Raw genomic sequence first — 21,801 nt, forward strand, 5'->3', positions numbered from 1 at the left:
GACAAAAGTTTCAGATGATCTCCACAAGTCAAAGTCAAAAATTGACAAATCCAATAGTGTTCAAGCAATTATATGTGATCAAGCTCCCATATGCATATCAAGATGCACATGGTAACGAATATCAGCAAGATCATGACCTTATACAAACCCCTAAGGATGGCCCGACTAAAGTCAAAGACTATATGAAGATGATGCAAAGCCTCAAGCTTCTAGAATAGGTGACAAAACAATCAAAGTCAAAAGAACCTAAAGTTCAAAAAGTTACAAAAAGGTCACCACCAAAATCTCCTTCAAAGAGACAGATTCTTCCATAAAGTACAGTGGATCTTTTAAGGTTAAAGGTTGCTAAGATACATGCGGACAATGCTCAACAATTGCAGAAAGGTGCAAAATTACAACCAATGGAGCCAACATTGATTGAAGCAGGTGGTCAAAGCAAAGAAAATGAAAATAAAAATCAACCAAAGGACACTACCACAACAAAAGAAGTCAATTCATACGCAAATCCTGAGAAGATCAAATGCAACATCACCAGTGAAAACAAAAAAAAGCTGTCAAGTAAAGTAAAGCTAGAATTTCAGTTAGACAAGAACCTCATGTCTTTTCGCACTTGGAAGAGATGTGGCCAACCATAGCTAAAAGATTCTTTTGAAGTTGTGAGTATATCAGGAGACAAATGAGCAGAATGTTGGGGAATCATCTCCACCACCATTGAAGTAAGTTCACAAATCATCATAGCTCAATTCCACGTGATCACAACAAAAGACATACCAGAGGACATCATAATGAGAATGCCAATGGCCCAGAAGATGTCAGAGATACAGAGTTCAATGAAGATGCTGTCATCACAGAAAAAAAAGAATGAAGATCAAGACTGGTCACCCGAAGACGACAACACAAAGTCCTCGAGCACAATTCAAATGGAAGATCTTATTCAAATGGCACAGAAGATGTCAGAGATACAGAGTTCAATGAAGACGCAGTCATCACATAAAAAAAAGAATGAAGATCAAGACTGGTCACCCACAGATGACAACACAAAGTCCTCGAGCACAATTCAAATGGAAGATCTTATTGAAGATGATTCATCTCCATCGAACAGAAATTCAAAAGAGCTTGAAGCAAATCAAGTAATAGCAAGTGCAGATCAACTAGAGCAAAGAGTAACCACTATAGCTATTGAGCAAAGTATGCCACCAAAGGCAGAAGTTAAGAAGAATGAGGTTGCAAAAAGTCAGGAAGCAATAGAAAGTCCAAAGATCCAGACATTGACAGTTGAATCGGCTGTTGTAAGTCAGATTGGAAATCATAGTCTCAAACCACCCTCCATAGAGACACAGTTAGATCAAGATGAGACCATGGCAAAAGTAGGACAAAGATATTTAATAGAACTAGCAATGAGAATAGCTATAGTTCTTAGTAGTACAAAAGGAGCAAGTGTCAGACGAAATGCTCTAATAGACAAAGAAGCAAATTACAATATGATTGCTGAAAACATCGAGAGTATTCTAGAGATTACTCAAGCCAAGCGAGGTAACAGAGAAAACATGGGTAATGCTACAAGTCAAGAAGAAATAGTTGTTACCCCTAGCATCCAAAATCATGAAGAGTAGGTAAAGTTTCAAGTAAAGCCTTCAAAGGAAATGCTTGCAAATGTAATCCTTGGACACCAGTGGGTTAGATCAACACAAGGCCTACAAAGAAGATACCATGCTAATACTCTCTTCTCCAAGAGGTAGCCAGCAACATTTACAGGTTTGTTAATGCTAGATTCAGAGTTACAGAAGTCACAAGAGTCGAAGACAAATCTTGCAGACAGAGGTAAAGCTAAAGTGGAACTTCCACCGACTAGCAAAGAAGGTGTGACAAAATATGCCTTTACATCAAAGAACCCTCATGGATCAGCTTCTTCACGCAAGTCAGGCTTTCAAAACTTCAAGTCAATTGCTGACCCAACTCAAACCTTAATGGAGACACCCGGAAAAGCAAAGATATTTTAATCAAAGTACTCAAGAAAGAAAAAGAAAGTAAAGCAAGTGTTTGTTCCGAGCAATGTAGTCAAAGTCAATGATCCGGTTTGGATTAAAGACAGGAAATCAACACAAAAAAGCAAACACATGGGATGGATAGCATCACAATGGAGCTTAAAAGAACATGAGTACTATGGAGGTAACAGACAGATATGGGTGCCAAAACCGCAAGTTAGAGCATATGAAGTAACTTCAAGTTCCTCCCAAGAAAGAAGGTCCACAAGGTATCAACCTTGACAATATCCTAGGATACCTAAGAAGCAGGTATGCAGCAGAACCACATCCAAAGATGCTAAAATCTACCACAACTTTCAAGAGGATACAAAACAAAGACGGATCTCAAAGAATGTTCCTCTTGGACAAGGATTCTACACAGGATATACAAATATTTGGCTACCAGTCAGCCACCATAAGCCAACTGCAACTACACAAGACCTACATGAAGATCTCAAGAACTCAACAAGACCTAGAACGAGGCAAAATCAACAAAAGAGATACATTAGGAAAATTTTGAACTCATTTTTGGGCCTTTTAAGAGTGCCACATCATCAAAGTTGTACAAAATAAAGCAATCCGGTAGACCCCTCTAAATATTGCTTAGAACCCCATGATATGACCTATCATTGGAAAGTTCTTGAAAAATGTAAGAGCCAAGGTCCGAAAATTTTGGATGACTTCTATGAAAGTTATGCCATTTTTTTTCAATCAACCAGGTTTTGTTACTCTTACGGTAATCTAAAATCACCTTTTTCTAGATCTACATGAAGGCAATGTCCGATACATGCATGCTACATATCAATAGATAGCATTTGAAGAGTAGATTCTAAATATCCAACCTCCGACAAGTTTGGATCTTATTTGCAAAAAATTTACCGATCCCTACTTTTTGAAAGCTATGCCACATCAACAATTCTTACAAGGCCCATTTTTTAGTCCAAACTTTTCCTAATGCAAAGGTCATCAAGAGATTTGGATTCCTACGTCTTCCAATGCTCCTAGTTAAAAGCCAGATCCCGACAGCCAACAAAGGCCTACAACAACATCAAAGACTCCTATCAACAGGCCCAATTGGAGAATCAAACATATAATGGAGTCTTCACAGTCAAAGAAGGACAACCCAACCAACACAAATGCAGATTTGAAGAAGCTAAACCAGGTATGGCAAAAGAAACCTTCAATGCCAACTTGGTCCTTCACTAATCCTCTTTTTGAGGATTCAAGCTTACTTTTACCTGAAAAAAATTTTGTAGTAAGCACAAGAATGTAAAAAGTCAAGTCACCAGGGTGCAAAAAACACTCTTTGGCATAGTTAGAGTCAGGCTACTAAGCCATAAAATGAGAAAAGCACTAATCCCAAACCTTCAAGTCATATTAAACTCTGTGCTAAGAGTCGTAGTTATTAAGCTTACGCTCAAGCTCAAAAAGTGGAGAATATCTATGTCGTGTCGCTCATGCTAGATGAATTGAGCATAAGAGTCAAAGCCTGTTAATTTACAATTGGTGGAGTGTCGTAGAGTCCCACACTCACACAACGTGCACAGTAAGATGAGAGCACATATCCTCATCAACAAAAACCATTCTTAAATGGGTGCCACTTGTAAAGCCATGTCATATGCTATCTTTCTGAAGAACCCCTCAAAAAATATTTCTTGCACAACATATTGTTTTCCATGCATATCTATGTATGCATAAATAGGATGTACCATCATTGGACATATGCATTAGACACTCTTTTTGCTTCCACCTACACACCTTGAGTGGACTACAACAGGCAACAAACCAATGTCATGTGCTAACCAACAAATTATACAATGGAGTCAATACTAAGTGAATAGGAATCTTGGGGACTCCCCAACGCTCCCTATCTCTTGGTGTTGACCTTGATGTTAACTCTATTACAAGCACCAGCAAAGACCTTGGGACATGATAACCGGCAAAAGAAAGACAAGTCATGCAATAAGTCACTACTGAGCGAATAGGAAGCTTGGGGATTGCCCAACACTGCCTATCACTTGGTGTTGACCTTGATGTTAAATCCGTTACAAGCGACCGCAAAGACCTCAGGGAATGATAACCGACAACGGAAGAACATGTCATACAGTGAAGTCAATACGAGGCGAATAGGAAGCTTGGGGAGTTCCCAACACTCCCCATCGCTTGGTGTTGACCTTGGTTTAACCGACGATGAATACCATGGAGATGAGATTACAAAAATACAGTTGAGTCACTACGGGGCGAATAGGAAGCTTGGGGACTGCCCAACGTCCCTATTGCTTGGTGTTGACCTTGCTCTTAAAGTTATTACATATGACAATTGAGTCAATATGGGGTAAATAGGACGCTTGGAGACTGCCCAACGCTCCCCATCTCTTGGTATTGACCTTGGGATTAAAATAATTACATGCGATAGTGGAGTCAGCACCGAGCGAATAGGAGAATTGGTGACTGCCCAACGCTCCCCATCACTTGGTGCTGTCTTTGGCAAATTGGCATCGGCCTAGTAAATTTCCATAGATATCACCTTGTTTAATTCTATATCTATCCAGGAAATAATCCCTTCAGTACTTAATAAATATTTCCCATGCTAATAAGTACGCCAAAAATGCACGTATCCCAAAGGCACTATTTTCCCACTGGGTTTTTCCCCTTTGGTCATCCAGGTATTAGAACCTAATTTAGAACCTCATCATTCTACTTCCCTTGTACATACTTTTCATAAATAAAGAGCAGCCTCATCATTATGCTATTACAACAAACAAATGCAACATCATCTCTCACAACAGACATATTCGGACCAATGAAGATGCTATAGCAAATTGAAACTCATCAACAAATTCAATGACAAATGAAGACAATCAGTCCATCAACAACCAATCAAAACCTTCCACAGCCTCCACGGACACTTTTCAACAGTGCCCGAGGACGGGCACTAAAATCAGAAGGGGGGAATGTTAATCAAGTCAATGTCAATTAACAGAAGCTGCTAAAGACTGAAGATGTACGGATGCACTACATCAAAGATCAACAGAAAGAAGCAGTAAACATTGGAGATACACATTTTCCACATTTTCCCAAAATGGTCATGTATTGAAAATTCCCGATGTATTTCAAGTCATTGTAATATTTCTAATGTGTTATTGGCTCAATGGGAGTTCCAAGCTGTAAAGAACAGGTCAATGAGTGTGCCTACGTAGCAAATTCAGTAATGGTGGAGCCCTAAAGGCCTTGGGCGCCCGGACATTGCATATTTTTACCCTAGGTATATAAGGCAGTGCGTAAAAGAAATTAGGGTTCTCAAGCTCATTTGTAGAGAGCACTCTCTGGTGAGAGCTCTTGAGGTGTGTGTCTATGGAGTCCTTGAGCTTCTTCTTGCTCATGTGACTTGGTTAACACTAATGAATGCTTACTTCTCTTTCACTATGCCTCTCTCATGCTTCTTGTGATTTCCTATGATGCTTTGATTAGCTAGATCGTAACTAATTAGTGGTTAGTCTCTCTCTAATCTTGTGTGATTACCCTCTTTTTCGTGTGTGTGCATGTACGTTTGATTGGAGTGTGGTGCTCGATAGATCTATGTGTGTGTGCTTGCGATTAGTGTGTTGCATGATAGGATTAGTATTGTGTGCATCTTGCAATCATTAGTGTGTGCGATTGGGTTGATTAGAGATGAAGAGAAGTGTTTGAGGGCCTCCAATTTTGTAATCATATGTAGTTTCTAAGCTTTGTATTGAGCCTAAATAGCTAGAAATCCATTCTTTGAACCTTGGCTAAGGTATACAAGCCAACTTTAGTGATCAGAAACCTAAGTTTTTAAATAATAGAAGTAAGTGTTTGCTGCAGAAGCTCAACTTGAGTCTACCCTTTCTTTGATTCTTTGTGTCTCTCTTGTACGGTGTGGTATTGATGTTCTAAGCATACCAACATGTTTGCAGCAGGTAAAATCTCTTCCATTCAACATAAGTTTCTCGCAATGAAAGTGTGATTTTAATCATGTTGTCTACAAGCTAATTTTTCTCCTATGCATCATACACGCACCAAAATTAGTTTTTGACCTTAGGAATAGGTAGAGCACGTCTAGAAGAAGCTGTAGAGTGCTTCAATCACCAAAATTGATTGTCCTAAAATAGGATTTTTATCTTAGGCGTGATTTTGTTTGAGTGTTAGAAATGACATTTGAGTACACGAGAGCGTTAAGGATACTCTGCTCATGCTAGGCATAAATTTTCATTGCATTCAAAGACTTGTAGCTATGCCAAATCATCAAAACAAGCTTGCGGTAAGGAAAGTAGCTTTTGGTGTCTGACACATATTTAAGACTGAGATGGTAGGAACGGCTTAGCCTTGGGTTTTTGAGAGATTAGCTATCTCTTGTAGCCTCCAAGCACTAGTCGGGTCAGTTACGTCCCACAGAAAGAAATTTTATGTTTGTGGTTCTCGCTTTGCTAGCATCAATATGGTGAGGCTTGGCAGCCGGCCGACAGTTCATATTCATCTTTCTCTTCTTCTGCCAAATAGACTTTGGGCCTTGGATTTTTGATGGTGCTACCTCTGTCCTTTTTCTAACACTTGGAAGAAAGGTGACCCTTCTTCCTACAAATGTTGCATGTCTTTGATGCTAGGCAATTCTTTGCTATGCGACCTTCTTTGCCACACTTGAAACAAGTTTTTTTATTAGAGCTAACTACAAATCCCCCCAAGTAGCATTCCTCCCTTGCCTCTTCTCCTCTGACATTAAAGAGTTGATTTCATCTTGGAACCTGGTGTTGGATCCTCCTCAATGATGGTCATTATTTGGTCAAAGCTAGGTGGTAAGGATGCTAGAAGAACTGCAATTTTGTTCTCCTCTAGTACTGCACTATTTACATAAGCTAGTTTTGTGGTCATTTTTTTAAGAAGGCAATTGACCAAGCTTGCAATATCTTTGTTATGTTCCACTTTTAACTTGTATAGATCATTCTTTAAGCTCACTTTTCTCTTCTTTTTCCTAGCTCCAAAGTTTTTTTCTAGTGCTTCCCATGCAACTAATGAGGTTTCACAATCATCTCAGTAAAGTGTACATAATGTCATGCAATGTAGTGATTATGATTCCTAATGCATGCTCATCCTTGGCTTGATTTTGTGCACTCACTGCTTGTGTCAGTATGTGTGCACCATTAGTAGATGTTGGATGAGTGATCATTGGCTTCACTACTCCCCACAACTATTTTTTCATTAAGTAGCCTTTCAACTTGGTTTTCCAAGTGTGAAAGCCCTCCCCGTTAAATTTTCTAATCCCTTTCTCTTCCATTGCGCTAATAGAGGGGTCTTAGCTTAGAAGACTCTCCTAGCCATTGTATACCTCTTTTCACAAGCACGACTAAAGAATCATCCCCATAAATGTAGATTATGATATACATTGCAAAAAAAATTGTGCTTGGTTGCAAATTTTCCAACTACATAAACTTGGAATTCAGCCCTTCATGTATGCTATCGAGATGCTATCTAGTAGGAAGTGAACATTAAGAGGGTTAGCATGGCATGTATTCTACCAATCATGGGGTGTATGCTTGTTATCATAGACAATATGCTAGTTAGCATGGAGCATATACTACTAAGCATGCATGTGTATGGAAAGAAGCATGGCCCATATGATAGTAAACAAGGAATGATAGCTATCAATCATGAACAATATTCTAGGTAGCATGGAGGGTATGCTAGTTAGCATGGACTATATGGTGCTAAGTATGGAGTGTATGCTAGAAACCATGGTGTGTAGGGATTTAATAATTATGTGTTTATGTGAAATTTTTTGTGATTACTTTTATTACCATATTACCATTATCACAGTTAACATAATCACAAAGAAGCCGATCAAAGGCAACCTGGTAACCCACAAAAATCCTGCTGGGCTTTTTTGTTTTTTCTCAATGGGCCTGACATCATTTTATCAGCAGGCCCATTTGGGAAAAGAAAAAGCCTAGCGGGCTCGCAAATTAATAGAAAGGCAGGCCCAATGGGGCCCACAATATGGCCCATTGGGAAAAAGAAAAATCCCGGCGGGCTCACAAATTAATAGAAAGGCTAGCCCAATGGGGCCCACAATATGGCATTGTTTGAGCCTTGGAGAGGTAGATATCCACACACACAAAGACGACCTCTGCAGGTATGTTGAGAGGAGAGAGGCAATAAGGGGTCATGTGGAGTGTGCTCTGCGTCACCTTGTGCTACAATAGCAAAGTACCTAACCACACAACTCATGTGTTTATATTGTGTGTGGATTGTGTGGTAGCATGCCTTATGTTGTATTGTACCTTACCACACAATATGGGTGTGTGCATTAGCTGTTCTACAAAATAGTGCATACCACGAGGGCATCATCTTGATTACGTGAGGAATATGATGTCCTTGTGGTAAGTATTGGCTCATTGTATGGGTACTACGTCGGTAATGCCGATATATTAGTATCATTATGATGAGTCAAGTTTCCTTTCCCACGCAAACAAAACATATGGGCATCGATCGATAATGTGGCCATATGATGTTTGTATTCAAATTGTTTTTACTATTTAGATTCAAGCAGCACTTGATTAGTAACACGATCAATTTGTGTCGTTTTTTAGAAGCATGTGTTTTTGCATAAATATGGCATTCAAGTCATTGACCCACTCTTTATGAATGCCGTATAAATTTTTTATGCATGTCTACAGTTTTTTTTTAGTATTAGGTATACGAGATACTTGGTCGGTAACGCGACCGTGGAGAGTATTTTGTGTACAAATTTTTGTAATGTCTATAAATGTTTTATGTTGATTGTTTTTGTCAAGGTATATTATATCACATCATAGCACATTTATAGAAAAAAAAGAAAATTTATATTTGCAACACCTATCTATTGAATTCTTTGTCAACCATCTTTGGTATATTTGTGAGTGCACAAATGCGGTGTGTGTGCGGGGGGGGGGGGGGAGAGAGAGAGAGAGAGAGAGAGAGAGAGAGAGAGAACAGGATGTGCGTGAAGCAGCTCAACACAATGTGTGTGAGAGAGCCCCTTATTCTTTTAACTAGTAAAGAATAGGGTTTGTACAAGTAATGGGCGGTTGGAGGTCTTTGGCGTGTCCGACCAGGGTAAGAGGCACAACGCCTTTACCACAACAATCTTCCACTTAAAGGCAAATGTGCTCTGATACTAGTTGTGAGTGTGTGTGTATAGAGAGAGAGAGAGAGAGAGAGAGAGAGAGAGAGAGAGAGAGAGAGAGAGAGAGAGAGAGAACAAAGGATGTGGGTGGAGCAACCCAACACTATGTGTGTGAGAGAGCCCCTTATTCTTCTATCTAGTCAAGAATAAGCTATGTACAAGTAGTGGATAGTCAAACATCTCTAGCATGTCTGACTCGGGTAAGAGGCACACTGCATTTACCCCAACACATATTATGAGTGTGCAAATGCGGTGCATGTGTGTGGAGTGTGAGAAGAGAGAGAGAGAGAGAGAGAGAGAGAGAGAGAGAGAGAGAGAGAGAACACATGATTTGGGTGGAGTAGCCCAACACAATGTGTGTGTGAGAGCCCCTTATTCATCTATCTAGTAAAGAATAAGGTGTGTTAAAGTAATGGGCGGTCGGGCATCTCTGGCATGTCCTATCGGGGTAAGAGACACACTGCCTTTCCCCTAACAATCTCCCACCTAAAGGCGAATGTGTCGATAAGTGGAACTACTATAGGACCTAGTAGTATGTACAATAGGTAAGGGAGGAAACTTGTCTCAACCTATGCCCATTGGCTCTCTCAAAGCCAATGCATGCCGTCTTACAGGCTCTAGCTGTGTGCAAAAGCATATATCCATGCTAGAATCAACATGCATACCTTGTAGATATCCTATAATGACATGCACCGCTCCATGATACATCATGCTAGTGTCATCCATCGCACAATTTACAACCCCAACTTCAAACACTCCCACTGCAATTGCTATGGCGGGTCTCAACACTAAGAGGTTGTACATGAGAGTCCCAAAGGCTGATGATAAACACATAATCTCTGCCATCATATCCTTGCCAATTGCATCAACGCCATGTGCAGTGACCTCTGCCAATCTATCTATAGTAGGTTTCTAAACCCTCACTGCATCACCACCAAAACTAGCTGCATATGGACACATTAATCTTGACTCCGTGGAAAAAAAATACATATTGAATAAAAAGGGTGCATTTTATTTGTCAAAAATTTTTAGATAAGGAGTTTTAAATATAGTCCTTGAATGCACGTGATATACACAATTTATACATAGTGAGCCCTCCAAGTTGACAATGCAAAAACACAAACATACTAGAGATTGATGAGACTTGGGGTTTATTGGCCTCACATGCAGAAAAGCATCCATGAGTAGGTTAGTTCATGTGACACTTGTGGCATCCATAAGTCAATCGAAAACACTACACTATTTTGGATAACAAAAGCACTCAAGTGGGGGAAGTACATTGTGGATTACATCAAATAGGGAGTCTTGCTAGAAAACTTGAACAGATCCAAACTACGCTCACTTCAGAGAGAAGCGAAAAACTATGTCATCATCGAAAATAACCTTTTATTGGAGAGGGATAGTTGAAAACTTGAGAATCTGTGTCACAGAGCACCAATATTTACCGATTCTTGAGCAAACACATGCCGGACCAGCAGGAGGTCACTTTTTGGGCAACAAAACTGCAAAAGCAATACTCCTTGTAGGAATCTAGTGGCCTACTCTGTACATGGATGTAGAGCATTATGTCAAACAATGTGATGATTTCCAATGAAGAAAAGTACCAATGCAAGGGGATGACATGCTATTGAGATTAATGATGGGGGCAAGAGCTTTTGTTAAATGGGGGATAGACTTTGTTGGACCTATCTCACCCCTGACATATTGGACGCACGCTCAATACATCATAGTGGCCACAAACTATTTACCCAAATGGGTAGAAGCAAAAGCAACACAAAATAACGATACCAAAACTACAACACAGTCGTTGTATGAGAACATTTTCACAAGATATGGGATTCCAATTGAGATAGTGAGTGATCAAGGGAGTCAATTCATCAAGATATGGTTGATTATCTATTGTGAGAGTTTATGGTGCTTCACTCAAAATCAGCACCATACCACCCCCAAGAAAATATGCAAGCCAAGGCACAAACAAAATTCTATGCAGGATGCTCACAAAAATTGTCAGCAAATCACAAGTGGATTGGGATCAAAAACTACACTCAACCTTTGGGCATATCGGGTAGCATACAAAATGCCACAAAATACGACACCTTCCAATTTGATGTTTGGGATGAATGCCATAATGCCGATGGAATTCTTGATTCCTATACTACACATTTCACAAGAATTAGGATGGACTAGAACAAGTTATTGGGTAGACTGTAATAGCTAACCCAATTTGATGAATTGAGACTCGAGGCTGTTGTAGCCATCTATACACAAGAACAATAAATGAGAGAACTTCATGACCAACATGTGATCAACAAGGAGTTTCAAAAGGGTGACTATGCATTAGTCTACACCTTGAAGCAACACTCCAACAAACTAAAAAAGGCGAGGTAATTGTCCATTTATGATCAATGATATATCACCAAGTGGTGCCATACAACTTGAAACATTGGAGGGATAAGTGATGTATAACTGGATCAATGGATGAAGATTGAAGAAGTATCATTAACCTCTCACCACAAAAATGTTGGAAAATATACACTAAGAAAAGGAAAGGAAGCAAGAAAATCAAGCAATTCAAGCACAAGAACAGGAGGAAGCTCGATTGCAGATTTTAAAGCGCAAAGAATGACAAAATCAAGCTCCACTACGACAAGTTGAAGCACCTTCTCCTCCTATGGCAATATTCCAAATTGAGCAAAGTTGTCTTGAAGGAATCGACGTATGCATCAATGTCGAGCTAGCCAATGGAATGATAGAAAGAGAACTTGTAGATACTAGGCCGTGTGTCAATGCTATGTGGTATTTGACATACCTCAAATTATCAAACTCCATGATCAAACCAACCAAGATTGAGCTAAAGTCAGCTAATAAAGGAACAACGGTTAGTTTGGGACAAGCCAATGTCTCAATTAACATCGACGATGACCACTATCCAAATTAATTTCACATCATGGTTGATATGAACCTTAATGAGAAAATCATCTTGGGAGTTTCATAGAAGTGCACTTACAAAGCGGTTCCCGAATGGCAAGACAATACTTTGAAGTACTATCTCAAAAGCATAGCTTATGTTCACCCTTGGCACAAACAAATCACATTTGGGGTGTACAACCTCAGGTCAAAAGCATTGTCAATAGCTGAACCACATTTTGATATTCAATTGCAAAAGTCTACAAGCATTCATTGGCAAAAGACTAAGCAAGTTTGGGTAAAATCAATTATGGAAAAACCAAACCATAGCAGATCTGGATACCCAAAGCCCTGCTTTCCAATCAATTCTCCAACTCAACCAAGCCATGTTTTCAAGTTTCCGAAACACCAAATCATAAGCCAAAATGGTGGAGGCAATCCAACCAACAAATCAATGCTTCATCGGGCTTTAACATGTACAAATGGATTCCCAAATTCTAATTGAAAAAGGCAACAACCGCCACAGCAACAACGTGGCAATGGAGATTGAAATTGTCAAATGGCCAAACACCTTCAAAGTCTCCAAAATCAATCTTAAAGTGGATACCTAAATCTAAACCAAGCCAACTCAACAACTAATCAATCGTACTCGCCAAACCAACCATTAAAGAGAGGGCAATTTGTCTTCAACAACTTTTGTTTGGAGAATGTAGCATAGATGAAACCTCGCCAGCAGAAACCAATGAAAAATTGGTTCAAGTACCCACATCTTGCACAAGATTGTGTAACCCAATGCATCTCTTCCATAAACATGATAGGGTCACATTTCATGGCCTTGCATAGACAAGGTGTTTGCACCCATGCACATCGCACAAACCTTTGTTCGAGATGACTCAGAATGTAGTTGATGCAGCATATTGCAGATCTTAGGTTGCAAGATGATGAGATATTATGTTTACAATGTATAAAGTGTGTTTTGATGCTTAAATTTTTTCTTCTTTGTCAATTTTTAGCAAAATTATGCTCTTATCAGACATAGTATTGAGTCATATTGACAAATTTTGATGGGTGAGAGGCCTAGAGTGAGAGTATGTACATATGAGTGTGAGGAGTAGTAAAATGTTTGGCCAATTAATAATAATTTTCAATTATTTTCTTGCCTTTTTAACCTAATAATGATAAAAAATCAATAAACAGAGCCAAAAAATCCGAATTCAAGTTCTGAAAGGTAACATTAAATCTACAAAGCAAGAGATATGAGCATGTCAAATATGGGAGGATTTGGCACATGTTGAAATTTGGGCCAACTTAAAATGGACCAGAATTGTAGAATCATGATTAATTAATGACCAGGTGTCCAATTGACGAGCCGTCTGAGTTGCAAGTGGTATGACATGAAAAATGTGGGTTTGCACAACGCAATTGGGGCAAGCCAGACACATATAGGCAAAATGGGAAAATCAAGCCTCATTTGCAATCGGACACTTTCAGAGAAAGAAAGAGAGAGAGAGAGAGAGAGAGAGAGAGAGAGAGAGAGAGAGAGAGAGAGAGAGAGAGAGAGAGAGATATTTTGACCTAGAGCATTCCGCTGGAATTTTGTTTGCGATAGCCACACTGAACACCCACTCTACACTAGCTATAGGAACATGTACCCCAAGTTTCACCCCAAAAGGATGCAGAACATGGATTGCAATCCAATGACCCCCTAAAACAAAACAAAAATTAACTTACTTTTAGTGAAAATAAAATAATTGTGTTTTATTATCTTGAGTTTTTATATATGTCAATTATTATTTTTGAAGCTAAAAATAAATAACGTGGTTGTTGGGGTGGCCATGCATGGATGACATGGTTGTCTATGTGGCGAGCTAGTGTGGATGATTGACGACATGGAATCCATAGGTGGAAAGATGAGGTGGCAAATGGGATCCCCTGATTTTCCATGTCATATGATGGCATATCAAAATGGTGGATTGATTAGGTGGCAAAAAGGTAGATGATTAGTTGAAGAGGTGGCAATGTAGCAAGCTTGGTGTCTTGTGAGGTGGTGAGTGATGTGGCAAGCCATGCAAGCACCACAAACAAGTGGCACGTGATGTGGTGGATGGCATGGCATTTAAGATGATGTGGCATGCAAGGTGGTGCTTGAGTGTGGTGGATGAGTTGGCAACTAGGGTGACATGGAAAGCCAAGTGTGGAGGTCAAATTGTTGACCGTGGTAATGTGGAAGGTGAGATGAGGTGATGATAAGGACTTTTGGTGATGTGGTGGCTTCCTTGTATGATGTGGACTAGCCAATAAGATTGAGAGAGTAGGACCATACCATGAAATATGGACAAGTGTCAAAATTCCTAGGCTTGGCACTTTATCAAACCTAAGGAGGCACACTTCAAGTGAATCGTGGAAGCGAAAAAAATTAAAATAGTGGAAAAGTGTCATTTCCTAACTCAAATTGACTCAATTTTTTTTTAATGAAAATTTTATAGTAAGAGTCATCACATACATGAAAATAAAAATGAGTGGAAATAAATCAAAATCTCTATCAAGATCCTCTAAGTAGTCCTTGATATTTTTTGCGCTACATAAAAGAATGAACCATTGAAGTTTTTTTTTTGGCATGGTCACATTCTTTGGGTCATTATCTATCAAAAGACGTTGGATCTTGCAAAATAATCTATATATAATTAAATATATGGTGTAAAAAAATAGGTTTTTGTAAACAAAAATTCTTACAAAGAAAATGAATAATAATTATGTGGAATCCAAAATAATTATCACTAAATCAAGTTTCAAAAATCCACACTTGGGAGTTTTAGTAGAGAAGACAAAGATGTAGGCAAGGTGCTGGAGGATTGGGTTGAGCATATGGATGGTTCATTCATTCGATGAGAATAAGGCCATCATTGTTAAGTTTAAATATGAAAAGATAGCCAAGCATTGGTGGAGGGATCATTGTGATGAGAATAATGTAAATCCAAACACAATGACTTGGGCTTATCTTAAATCTCACTTAAAGAAGAATTATCAAAATGTGGGCTTATCAAAATCTCACTTTGACTTCGATAGCATGAATGAAATTCTTGATTGTACTCAATGAACCAGAGACTTCGAGTAATACTACCAACATTTCTTGACCCTTGTTAAAGTAGGCCTATTCCCTTGAGCCAAAAAAGGGCACATCGAACTACCTTAGCCAATACCTAGAGAGTCTACCTCTCCATTGGCTTCTCTTTCTCTATGTTGTTGGAGCTGATGTCCTTTTCTCTTGACATCTATAGCTAGATGTTATAGGGTTTTGCATGTAATGGACTAAAATGCATATTATATTGAATGGCTTATATTCGAGTTCTCCTGCTCTCCCTTTCTTATTGGCTTTGTGCCTCTTTTTCTAAAAGTGTTTGTGTATGGGCACTTTTGGTCACTATTCTCTTTGGGAGTGTCCTTGATTAAAATATCTTCATCAAATATTTAGTTTAGATAATTACTAGGGCCAATATTCTTTTTTTTTTTAATCCCAGCTTCTTAACAGTGTGCTTTACGTTTGGAAATTATGTGATACGTTTTAGAGTTAAAACATGCTATTAGGAAGTTGGGATAAAAAGTATGACGAGATATTTAGTATAGTAACTACTAGAGCCAAAAATCTTTGTTTTTGGTAGAAAATTAAAAGCAAAAAATTAAAATTAAAAATTATATGATAGTTTCTAGAGCTAAAATAAGATATAAAAAACCTATTAAAAATATCATAGCAAAAAATACTATATTACAAAACTATAACCAACTAGAGGGCTTTGAAAAACAAAATAAATAAAATGATACATAAAAAAGAATAATTAGTCATGGCAACTCTCATGCTTTCAAGAGGGGGGTATGTCACAAAGTGATGACGTGGCTACGGGTAGCTGAAACCCTAATTTGAGGCTAAAACCCTAAAATCCCTGCAAACCCTAAAAACTGCCAGAAACCCTAATTTCTGACAATAAACCCTTATTTCTACCGGGGTGCCACATGGCAGCAGGAGCTTTCCGGAAATTGCGCCGCAAAACGCGCTGACAGCTTTTGGGCGTTGCTTTTTGGTCCACACGCCATGAAAGAGAGAGAGAGCTTTTTTTTATATAAAAAAAGACTCTCTAAAGAGAGAGAGAGAGGACTACTGCTTTTGATTTTAAAAGCTTTTGGGGCTCTGCTTTTGGGCATCCCTTGTACCTTTAAATATGTGGAGAGGGCTTCACTTCTCATAGCATCTGGACGCAGTTTGGTAATACCCTCACTTAAGATCAATTTTTGTGAATATAGATATTCCGTGCCTTGGTTTGGATTTGGTAATACACTGACTTAAGATCAATTTTTGTAAATATAGATATTCCGTGTAATCGGTCAAGAAACTCGTCAATCCTTGGTAATGCATACTTATTCTTGATTGTTACCTGGTTCAACCCACAATAATCAATACAAAGACGTAGAGTACCATCCTTCTTTTAATTAAAGAGAACAGGAGTACTCCATGGAGAAACACTAGGTCGAATGAAGGCATGTTCAAGAAGTTGAGTTAGTTGCTCCTTGAGTTTTGCATATTCAGGTACCGACATCTTGTATGGTCTACGGGCAATTGGTTGAGCTCTTGGAGTAAGCCCTATTGCATGATCAACATCACGGTTGGGTGGTAACTGTGAAATTTCTTCAAGGAATACTTCATCAAATTTTATTATCCACAAGTGAATCTAACTTCTTCACCTTAGGATTAAGCTTTACTACGTAAATTCTTTCATTCTTCTTATGACTCTTCACTCATAAGTTTCATAAAGACCACTAGTCAGAGTTTAGGCTTTTTCCCTTTCCCAGTAACTGTAACCATAGAGTTTTGGTCATTTTTGAAAGTCAATGAAGCATCTTTACAATGTATGTGAGCATCATTGGCCTTAAGCCAATCCATTCTTAGGATTCTATCATAGATCCCTAGGGATAAGACTCTAAATTTTGCAAGTATTGTGACCATTTAAAACAAAATTCAAGTTACCCACTGCAGTAGAAGATTAACCTTCCTACCCATAGCTAATTCCACTGTAAGGTTTGTATCAGGGTGTTCAAGCAAAATGAGATTTCTGATGCACCTAGGAGATATGAAAGAATGTGTACTCCCTGAATCAATCAATAAGGTAAAATGTTTACCTTGATACTCCGTTGGGGTTTGAATTATTGAAAAAAAATTATTCACTCCCTGATGTTCAATTGCAGCATGAACATACACATTTTCCTGATTTCCTTCACCTCTAGCACCTTGAGCTCTATTAACTTGAGTTCTTCCTTGAGGTCTTTGATTTCCCCCTCCTCCTGGACAAGGTTGATGATTAACATTTCCATTGTTGTTATTGTTGGCAGGCGGTCCATTCCAAACAAAAGGTGGATTGCCTGGTCTAAAGTTTCCTTGGTTGGGGGTTGTCTCTGACTTTGGTTAAAGTTTTGCTGATTGAAGTCCTCTAACTTGTAGACGGTCTAGGTCTAAACTTTCTAAAATTTTGATTCAGATTGAAGTTTTTATGTTCATAATTATCCACCAATCCTGTGAAGCTTGAATTGTTAAATGGACAATCTTTGGAATGATAGTCAGGATCAAGAAAAGTGTAACACAAGTGATCTTGTTTGGCCATCATACATAATAAGCTCTCTCTTCTTCGCTGTGGATTTCTAGACTTTTGTTCCTCCTTGAGAAGAGGCCTTTTGATTTCACAAACAAGAGCAGATTCTAGTTTCCTCTTTTTGCTATTAGATAACTCTAGTTCAATGGATTTGTCTGCATCAAGTACATCTGCAAAATTGATAAGACGAAGACTCTAGAGTCTAGTCTTCATAGGATTATGTAACCCTGACACGAATCGAGCTACCTTGACCTCTTGAGTCATCCCTGCTGGAGAATACTTGACAAGGGTCAAGAAGTGTTGATAGTATGATTCCACATCTCTGGTTCCTTGAGTACAATCAAGAAACTCATTGATACGGTTTGAATGATAAACTTTGTTTTGATAGTTCTTCTTGAGCTAGGTTTTAAGATAATCCCAAGTTACTGCATTAGGATCAATATTGTTTTTTGTGCAATGGTCTCTCCACCAACGCTTGGCTGCTTTCTTCAGTTTGAACTTAGCAATGATAGCTTTGTTTATTGTAGACGAATGAGCCAAATCAAAGTAGTCATCCATGCGCTCAATCCAATCTTTAAGAACTTTTCCTATATCTTGCCTCTTCCTTGCTAAAGTTTCCAAGTCGAGAGACTTGCGAAGCATAGCATTGATGTCTCTATCAATGATGGTGTGTTGAGGAGCAATAGGTGCATTTGCGTTAGTAGCCACATTTCCTCTAGGAGGCATGGTAACTTACTGCACCATATCAACCAAGGTCACACCTAGTACAATATTCTAGACCTCTCGAAGTCCTTCCAGTCAGATAAAAATTAGACGGTTGAGAATAAAATAAGAGAGAGAATAGGAGAAGGAATAACAAATAAATTAATGGGTGATAGCATGTTAACGTGTCATGCTCTTTGCTGTTTCGGACAGTGCTAGTTAGCACAATTTTGACATATGCTATCTATTACAATAACACAAGCTAGATCTCTAAGATCTATGACGTATGATATATCAATAGAAAGCTCTTGGAACAAGGAATCCAACTGTACAAACTCCGACAAATTTTGATATTATTTGTAAAAATTTTGCCGTATGCCCAAGTTTTTTTATATATTCTAACTAGCACAAAAAGCGTGTCATCTTAACATGTTTTTACCCTAATCCAATTTCATAATCACAAAACTTTGGGGTCCCAAAAAGTCTACAAAGTGTCTTGAAAGTTTCTAATAAATCCTAATGGCTCTGACATAATGCACCTGGTAGTAGCCATTGTGACATCCTTCCACCAATGGAGTATAGTTATCCCATTCTTTGAGTATATCAGACTTCCCAAACAAGTCAAAGAACAACTTCCAAGGTACCGGGCTAAAGGACTGTTGTTCATTGGTCAATATTGAAACATCCCCTAGCCATTACTAAGGGAAGTATGTTTCTAGCTATCCATGTTTCCTTTGTTGGTATCAAGGTAAGTTCATAAGCATTTATGTACAATACTCGGTTAGTGACAATGATCTCCTTTCCAAAATTAGATTGTATCCATTCGATACTCCCAATGGGCGAGGGCTTATGTTTAGGTGGTTTAAAGTTGGGGTTTCCTGAAGCGTAATGGTATCAAGTTAAAAATGTATTAGGTACAATACAATCCGTGGACAGTAACCTTTTTATCTCTTTCCCATCATGTGTGGTAGTGACAAACCGTTGCACTTCCACTCCTACTTGAAGATGCTCCTCCACCATAAGGGGGAGAGTATATCTGCCCACATCCCTCGAGGTAAGATTCCAGTCATCTATACACACACCCCATCACTCAAGTTAGTTAGAATGATAAAACCAAGATCCAAACTCAATTATTATGACCTCAAAACAATATGAGTCATATCAAAAACACCAAAAACCAAAAAAGATACGTAGCATCTTTAGGAAGATACACGAATACGAAAGCGCCCTATGAACCACTTCTTGGTTCCTACAACCGAGGTTATTCGTTCACATCTCAAGTTTCAAAGTTTAGAACTTCAACTTGTGCACTAAAATTCACGTCTTCCTTTTCGTACCATTTCTCTCCTCGTGATACATTCGTGGGCGGTATTTCATTAAAGCAGTTTACATGAGCCTGTCGTTCATTTACATCATCTCTTTAGAAATATCTATTGGGGTTCACTGCCATTGGTTGCACTTGGCTAAAGTCACTAATGCATATGGGCTTCTCGTAGTCATCAATGGTAATAGTGACATTGTGAGGATTGTATTTGAGAATCGATCCATAAACTCTATTTAATCAATCATGGAGTACATAATAGAATCGATTGCCACCATTTAACTTCTTTGAAACTCTAATTATGACCTTCTCACAGAAGCCGTATCTTTGCTTTAGCATGAGATCCTTCTTACTAAGAATGAGCTCTCAACTCGGTATGTTCAAAAGGAACACAGGTTAAGGTAAAGAACATATCCCTGTACTTTGACATCGCCTTCTTGGATATTTTCCTTGACCCAAAGTTGTGGATCGCTCATAAACCTATCAGGCACTTGTGTCTGCTATTCAGGTTGGCCTTCAACATACAACTGTCATGCTACGTAAGTGTTCGGAACAAGGTAGTCTCTAGTCCCCCTTGAAGCTCGAACCACTTCAACTCCATAATGGATACTGAAATCAACCGCGTAATTGAAAAAAACCCTTTGTGCAAAATCACTTGGGAGTTCATCTAGACAATGAAGAAGATCTATCTAAAAACAAGGGAAGGAGAGAAAAGACTTAATACACATGTGATCCAAAACTGAGTCTATGTCTCTTTTATTCATCAAAATTTTTTTGTTATGATTTCATTACAATATTATGGATGTCTCGGAGCCAATTCTCTAAATATTGTTTTAACTCTCATGATAGGGTATTCTCTTAGACCTCCCATGCAAAAACGTGGTCTATAGTTATCTTCTAGTTTTTCTTATCCACTACACTCAATCGGAGTTTGGCATATCCATTGAAGTCAATCAAAGTCCACACACACATGACTCTTAAGACATTAGCTTTTTATGAATAAACTAAGCTCGACCAGAAACTAAACATGATATTAAAATCCAATCTTGACAATATCCAACCATGCAAGTTGATGCATCATATCTGCACTTCACCCCTCTAGCACATAGGGCTAGTTTTGACCTAGAAAGGTGGAAAGAAATCATGCCCATGCACATGAGACATCCACATCAACCCATAAGGTTTCATACATCATATGATAACATTCAATCATCATAAACATGATGCAAAACAGCTCCGACCTTTAGGTCGACCATAAATCATAACTTCACACATATGCAAAAAACTTTTTGCCATTGTTGGGAGCATGCATAACATGCAAATAAAAGTGTTTGACCTCAAAACAATGCATGAATATCAGCTCCATAATATAGACTAACACTCCATCACATCACTTTACCCATATGATACTCACACAACAAACGGTAACACAAAAAGAAAGCCACTTTATTCATATCTGCATGTGCGGTTCAAGTTGACCAACCATATACACTCACATGAGTTTATGGACATCTAATACTTGAAATCAACTGACCAAAATAAACCATCAATCATACATAAATGGCTCCGTTAACTTATGACGTCGCGTAGGTAAAACCGATTATAGAATTATTAATAACTCGCATTCCCAAGGTGATAACAGAGACTTTAATACATTTATCATCAAGTTTAGTCAAGATTTTCAATTGGCTAAGTGGGTTTTCCCATCCGATGAATCTATATGGTGGTTCTCCAAGGAGCCTGGGGTCCAAAATTTTGATTGTGCAGTGGGCAGCAAGCTATTTTTTGACCATATCTCTTAGCTCGTGCGTGATTTTCACATGACATCAAAGAGAGAAAACATTCTAAATGATGTTTTTTATTCTTGGTATAAAGTGTTTGGGCTAATTCATAAGGGTTTGTGAGTTATGGCAAAAACAGTGTTCCTAACGCTTCTATGACGTGAAATGAAAAGCGCTTTTTATGCATGCACGTGATCATAAACATGTCTTGTGTATAATTCATCATGTTAAACATGATGAAATAATCATG

The sequence above is a fragment of the Adiantum capillus-veneris genome, chromosome 1, assembly GCF_014529385.1.
Source record: "Adiantum capillus-veneris isolate H3 chromosome 1, ASM1452938v2, whole genome shotgun sequence".
NCBI classification, from domain to species: domain Eukaryota; kingdom Viridiplantae; phylum Streptophyta; class Polypodiopsida; order Polypodiales; family Pteridaceae; genus Adiantum; species Adiantum capillus-veneris.